This window comes from Mustelus asterias, chromosome 19 (assembly GCF_964213995.1).
Source record: "Mustelus asterias chromosome 19, sMusAst1.hap1.1, whole genome shotgun sequence".
Classification (NCBI taxonomy): domain Eukaryota; kingdom Metazoa; phylum Chordata; class Chondrichthyes; order Carcharhiniformes; family Triakidae; genus Mustelus; species Mustelus asterias.
This window is the reverse complement of record NC_135819.1, coordinates 19,777,668-19,785,051: the sequence shown is the minus strand read 5'-3', so window position 1 is coordinate 19,785,051 and position 7,384 is coordinate 19,777,668. Positions and strand designations below refer to the sequence as shown.

Here is a 7,384-nt window from a genome sequence, read left to right as displayed (position 1 = left end):
AGTCCGATGCACCTCCGCAGGACCAAGCCCAACTCCACTTGACTCACAGCGCCAAGGACCCGGATTCGATTCCCGGCTTGGGTCAGTGTCTGTGCTGAGTCTGCACGTTCTCCACGTGTCTGCGTGGGTTTCCTCCGGTTTCCTCCCACAGTCTGATTAGGTGGATTGGCCGTGCTAAATTACCTTTTAGTGTCAGGGGAACTAGCTAGGGTAAATGCATGGGGTTATGGGGATAGGAATTGGGTGGGTTTGTGATTGGTACAGACTCGATGGGCCGAATGGTCTCCTTCTGCACCATAGGGATTCTATGAACTGCCTAAAGCATGGTTGCCCAGATTCTCATTCCGGATGGGAACACTGCCTTCACCATACAGGCTGCGGCAGATCCTGAAGAGGGCTTATCCCCCAACCCCCCCCAACCCACCCAACTCCTCCAGGGGCAAGCTAGGTGAATTCAATAAATATCTGGAATGAAAAGTCTAATGATGACAATGAAACCATTGTCAATGTCATAAAAACCCATCTCAGCTTTCAAAATACGCAGGGTTATGGGGATGGGCTGAATGGCCTGCTTCTGCACTGTAGGGATTCTATGAATGACCCAGCCACACCAGCCTACCGAAACCAGCCTCCCATCCATTGACTCTGTCTACACTTCCCGCTGCCTCAGCAAAGCAGCCAACATAATTAAGGACCCCACGCACCCCGGACATTCTCTCTTCCACCTTCTTCTGTTGGGAAAAAGATACAAAAGTCTGAGGTCACGTACCAACCGACTCAAGAACAGCTTCTTCCCTGCTGCCGTCAGACTTTTGAATGGACCGACCTCACATTAAGCTGATCTTTTCTACACCCGAGCTATGACTGTAACACAGGGCAGCATGGTGGCACAGTGGGTTAGCACTGCTGCCTCACAGCGTCAGGGACCCGGGTTCAATTCCTACCTTGGGTGACTGTCTGCGGAGTTTGCACGTTCTCCCCTTGTCTGCGTGGGTTTCCTCCGGGTGTTCTAGTTTTCTCCCACAGTCCAAAGATGTGCAGGTTAGGTGGATTTGCCATGCAAATTGCCCCTTAGTGTCCCAAGATGTGTAGGTTAGGGGAATTAGTGGGGTAAATATGTAGGGATATAGGGATAGGGCCTGGGTGGAATTGTGGTCGGTGCAGACTCGATGGGCTGAAGGGCCTCTTTCTGCACTGTAGGGTATCTATCTATCTATCTAAATACTTGTGGGTTATGGGAAACAGGTCTGGGTGGGATTGCCTCTTAGTGTCAGGGGGAATTACATGAGGTTACAGGGATAGATCTGGGTGGGTTTGTTGTTGGTGCAGACTCGATGGCCGAATGGCCTCCTTCTGTACTGTAGGGATTCTACTACATTCAGCACTCTCTCATTTCCTTCTCTATGATGGTATGCTTTGTCTGTATGGTGTATACTGTACAGTCTCTCTTCCACTTTCTTCCGTCGGGAAAAAGATACAAAAGTCTGAGGTCACGTACCAACCGACTCAAGAACAGCTTCTTCCCTGCTGCTGTCAGACTTTTGAATGGCCCTACGTTGCATTAAGTTGACCTTTCTCTACACTCTAGCTTTGAGTGTAACACTGCATTCTGCACTCTCTCCTTTCCTTCTCTATGAACGGTATACTAGCACGCAAGAAACAATACTTTTCACCAAATGCTAACACATGTGACAATAACCCTGGAACACCTAGATAACAAAGGCACCTATGTCAGACTCCTATTTATTGACTACAGCTCAGCCTTCAACACTATTATTACCACGAAACACATCTCCAAACTCCGTGGCCTGGGCCTCGGCTCCTCCCTCTGCGACTGGATCCTGAACTTCCTAACTCACAGACCACAATCAGTAAGGATAGGCAACAACACCTCCTCCACGATCATCCTCAACACCGGTGCCCCACAAGGCTGTGTTCTCAGCCCCCTACTATACTCCTTATACACCTATGACTGTGTGGCCAAATTCCCCTCCAATTCGATTTTCAAGTTTGCTGATGACACCACTGTAGTGGGTCGGATCTCAAACAATGACAAGACAGAGTACAGGAATGAGATAGAGAATCTGGTGAACTGGTGCGACAACAATAATCTCTCCCTCAGTGTCAACAAAACGAAGGAGATTGTCACCGACTTCAGGAAGCGTAAAGGAGAACATGCCCCTGTCTACATCAACGGGGACAAAGTAGAAAGGGTTGAGAGCTTCAAGTTTTTAGGTATCCAGATCACCAACAACCTGTTCTGGTCCCTCCCATGCTGACACTATAGTTAAGAAAGCCCACCAATGCCTCTACTTTCTCAGAAGATGAAGAAAATTTGGCATGTCAGCTACGACTCTCACCAACTTTTACAGATGCACCATAGAAAGCATTCTTTCTGGTTCTATCACAGCTTGGTATGGCTCCTGCTCTGCCCAAGACCGCAAGAAACTACAAAAGGTCGTGAATGTAGACCAATGCATCACGCAAACCAGCCTCCCATTCATTGACTCTGTCTACACTTCCCGCTGCCTCGGAAAAGCAGCCTGTATAATCAAGGACCCCACGCACCCCGGACATTCTCTCTTCCACCTTCTTCTGTTGGGGAAAAGATACAAAAGTCTGAGGTCACGTACCAACCGACTCAAGAACAGCTTCTTCCCTGCTGCCATCAGACTTTTGAATGGACTTACCTTGCATTAAGTTGATCTTTCTCTACACCCTAGCTATGACTGTAACACTACATTCCGCACTCTCTCATTTCCTTCTCTATGAACGGTATGCTTCGTATGTATAGCGCGCAAGAAACAATACTTTTCACTGTATGTTAATGCATGTGACAATAATAAATCAAATCAAATCAAATTCTGCACCTTCCCCTTTCCTTCTCTATGAACGGTATTCTCTGTCTGTATAGCGCGCAAGAAACAACACTTTTCATTGTATACCGATGAAGTTTTAAAAAAGTTTATTTATTAGTCACAAGTAGTCTTAAGGTAACACTGCAACTAAGTTACTGTGAAAATCCCCTAGTCACCACAGTCTGGCACCTGTTTAGAACATAGAAAAACTACAGCACAATACAGGCCCTTCAGCCCACAAAGTTGTGCCGAACATGTCCCTACCTTAGCGATTACTAGGCTTACCTATAACCCTCTATCTCACTAAGTTCCATGTACTTATCTAAAAGTCTCTTAAAAGACCCTATCGAATCCGCCTCCACCACCGTTGCTGGCAGCCCATTCCACACACCCACCATCCTCTGAGTGAAAAACTTACCCCTGACATCTCCTCTGTACCTACTCCCCAGCACCTTAAACCTGTGTCCTCTTGTGGCAACCATTTCAGCCCTGGGAAAATGCCTCTGACTATCCACTCGATCAATACCTCTCAACATCTCGTACACCTCTATCAGGTCACCCCTCATCCTTCGTCTCTCCAAGGAGAAAAGGCCGAGCTCACTCAACCTACCCTCATAAGGCATGCTCCCCAACCCAGGCAACATCCTTGTAAATCTCCTCTGCACCCTTTCTATGGCTTCCACATCCTTCCTGTAATGAGGCGACCAGAACTGAGCACAGTACTCCAAGTGGGGTCTGACCAGGGTCTTTGACTATAGAAACCCTGCAGTACAGAAGGAGGCCATTCGGCCCATCAAGTCTACACTGACCACAATCCCACCCAGGCCCTACCCCCATATCCCTACATATTTACCCACTAATCCCTCTAACCTATGCATCTCAGGACACTAAGGGCAACTTTAGCATGGCCAATCAACCTAACCCGCACATCTTTGGACTTATATAGCTGCAACATTATCTCACGACTCCTAAACTCAATTCCTCGATTGATGAAGGCCAGTACACCATACGCCTTCTTAACCACAGCCTCAACCTGCAGAGCTGCTTTGAGCGTCCTATGAACTCGGACCCCAAGATCCTTCTGATCTTCCACTCTGCCAAGAGTCCTACCATTAATATTATATTCTGCACGGTAGCGCAGTGGTTAGCACTGCTGCTTCACAGCTCCAGGGTCCTGGGTTCGATTCCCGGCTCGGGTCACTGTCTGTGTGGAGTTTGCACATTCTCCTCGTGTTTGCGTGGGTTTCCTCCGGGTGCTCCGGTTTCCTCCCACAGTCCAAAGATGTGCGGGTTAGGTTGATTGGCCAGGTTAAAAATTGCCCCTTAGAGTCCTGAGATGCGTAGGTTAGAGGGATTAGCGGGTAAATATGTGGGGGGAGGACCTGGGTGGGATTGTGGTCGGTGCAGACTCGATGGGCCGAATGGCCTCCTTCTGCACTGTAGGGTTTCTATGATTCTATGATTCTATTTGACCTGCCAAAATGAACCACCTCACACTTATCTGGGTTGAACTCCATCTGCCACTTCTCCGCCCAGTCTTGCATTCTATCAATGTCTCGCTGCAACTTCTGACATCCCTCCACACTATCCACAACACCTCCAACTTTTGTGTCATCAGCAAACTTACCAACCCATCCCTCCACTTCCTCATCCAGGTCATTTATAAAAATCACAAAGAGTAAGGGTCCCAGAACAGATCCCTGGGGCACTCCACTGGTGACCGACCTCCATGCAGACTATGACCCATCTATAACCACTCTTTGCCTTCTGTGGGCAAGCCAGTTCTGGATCCACAAAGCAATGTCCCCTTGGATCCCATGTCCCCTCACTTTCTCAATAAGCCTTGCATGGGGCACCTTATCAAATGCCTTGCTGAAGTCTATATATACTACATCTACTACTCTTCCTTCATCAATGTGTTCAGTCACATCCTCAAAAAATTAAATCAGGCTCGTAAGGCATGATCTGCCTTTGACAAAGCCATGCTGACTATTCTTAATCATATCATACCTCCCCAAATGTTCATAAATCCTGCCTCTCAGGATCTTCTCCATCAACTTACCAACCACTGAGGTTAGACTCACTGGTCTATAATTTCCAGGGCTATCTCTACTCCCTTTCTTGAATAAAGGAACAACATCCGCAATCCTCCAACCCTCCGGAACCTCTCCCGTCTCCATTGATGATGCAAAGAACATAAGAACATAAGAAATAGGAGCAGGAGTAGGCCATCTAGCCCCTCGAGCCTGCCCTGCCATTCAATAAGATCATGGCTGATCTGAAGTGGATCAGTTCCACTTACCCGCCTGATCCCTATAACCCATAATTCCCTTACCGATCAGGAATCCATCTATCCGTGATTTAAACATATTCAACGAGGTAGCCTCCACCACTTCAGTGGGCAGAGAATTCCAGAGATTCACCACCCTCTGAGAGAAGAAGTTCCTCCTCAACTCTGTCCTAAACTGACCCCTCTTTATTTTGAGGCTGTGCCCTCTAGTTCTAGCTTCCTTTCTAAGTGGAAAGAATCTCTCCACCTCTACCCTATCCAGCCCCTTCATTATCTTATAGGTCTCTATAAGATCCCCCCTCAGCCTTCTAAATTCCAACGAGTACAAACCCAATCTGCTCAGTCTCTCCTCATAATCAACACCCCCTCATCTCTGGTATCAACCTGGTGAACCTTCTCTGCACTCCCTCCAAGGCCAATATATCCTTCTGCAAATAAGGGGACCAATATTGCACACAGTATTCCAGCTGCGGCCTCACCAATGCCCTGTACAGATGCAGCAAGACACCTCTGCTTTTATATTCTATCCCCCTTGTGATATAGGCCAACATCCCATTTGCCTTCTTGATCACCTGTTGCACCTGCAGACTGGGTTTTTGCGTCTCATGCACAAGGACCCCCTGGTCCCTCTGCACAGCAGCATGTTGTAATTTTTTTCCATTTAGATAATAATCCAATTTGCTATTATTTCCTCCAAAGTGAATAACCTCGCATTTGTCAATGTTATACTCCATCTGCCAGATCCTCGCCCACTCATTCAGCCTGTCCAAATCTCTCTGCAGACCTTCTACGCCCTCCACACGATTCACTTTTCCACTTATCTTTGTGTTGTCTGCAAACTTTGTTACCCTACACTCAGTCCCCTCCTCCAGATCGTCTATATAAATGGTAAATAGTTGAGGCCCCAGTTCCGATCCCTGCGGCACGCCACTAGTTACCATCCGCCAACCAGAAAAGCACCCAAGATCATTGCCAGAAGCTCAGCAATCTCCTCCCTCGCCTCCCACAGTAGCCTGGGGTACATCTCAAGCGGACCCGGCGACTTATCTAACTTGATGCTTTTAAAAAGCTCCAACACATCCTCTTTCTTAATATCTACATGCTCAAGCTTTTCAGTCCGCTGCAAATCTGCACTACAACCACCAAGATCCTTTTCCATAGTGAACACTGAAGTAAAGTATTCATTAAGTACCTCTGCTATTTCTCCCTGTTCCATACAAACTTTCCTCAGTGTACCCAAAAAGTTTGGGTACACTGAGGGAGAATTTAGCACGGCCAATGCACCTAACCAGCCCTGGGGCAAGAACCAACAGCCCACGCGGACACGGGGAGAATGTGCAAACTCCACACAGACAGTGACCCATGCCAGGAATCAAACCCGGGTCCCTGGCGCTGTGAGGCAGCAGTGCTAACCACTGTGCCAACCTTGTTACATGTGACAATAATAAATCAAATGATTGGCTTTTTAGCAGTGAATATGATTGGCAGGTAAACTCAAGGTGGTTCCCCCAAGGAAGGGAAGGCCTTGCCATGCTAATGAGGGGTGTCCATGATTGGTTGCTGTTGTTGTGATTGACAGGGGGGGCAGGCAAAAGGGGTGGGGTCACATCTTCTGGAGCCCCCTCCACCCCCATAGCCAACAGCGAGCGTCTCGAAGCTGCAACTGCTGTGAGTAACTTTTCCCAAAGTTTGAAACTTTTGTTTAAACTGAGAGGAGGCGAGGGAGGGGAAGCTTTCTTCCTCTCTGAAGATGATTGCACTTGTGTTTTGAGAGGGGGCTGGGACTTGCGAGCTCGCACAGACTGGCTGAAGAGTTCTCTCTGCAGTTTCAGGTAACCAAAGGGGGAATGAAATTAACCACAGTGAAACTGACGAAGGGTCAGTTTCATTCGGCACGCTTTCTGTTTGAATTGCCCAGTTTTATGTGAACCCTTTGTTTCTCCAGTCTCCCCTTTTGTGTGTGTGTCTGAAATTGTTCTCCTAACAATCAAGTGTTTCGAGTTTAGCCTTTGGTTGGAGCAAAGTGAGATTAAAGTTAGTCGTGTAAAACTTTGCAAAGCCCGGCTGGATTGTTGGCTCACTCTTAAAGCGGCGTCCCCAGCTACCTGGGAGAGTCCTTGCTTCCTTTCGAATCTGGCTGGAGTGGCGCCTTTAAGAAAGTATTGTGGGGGGTGGGGGGGTGGGGGTTGGGTTGGAGGAGAATAGCCTTCAGGGCTGGTATCCTGTGTCCAGGCAA

At 48.0% G+C, this 7,384-nt stretch overlaps 1 protein-coding gene across 2 annotated transcripts in view; it reads left to right on the top strand.

Annotated features, from left to right (window-relative positions):
* Positions 1 to 6,799: 6,799 nt before the first annotated feature.
* The window catches only part of LOC144507540 (lysophosphatidic acid receptor 1-like), a 70,719-nt gene continuing 70,134 nt past the window's right edge, over positions 6,800 to 7,384 (top strand). The window contains exon 1 of one of the 2 annotated variants that reach the window (XM_078234680.1): positions 6,800 to 6,816. The gene's annotated coding sequence lies outside the window, so the exon portion shown is untranslated. Of the gene's footprint in view, positions 6,981 to 7,384 lie in introns of both variants that reach the window. The other variant, XM_078234679.1, reaches the window with a different exon arrangement.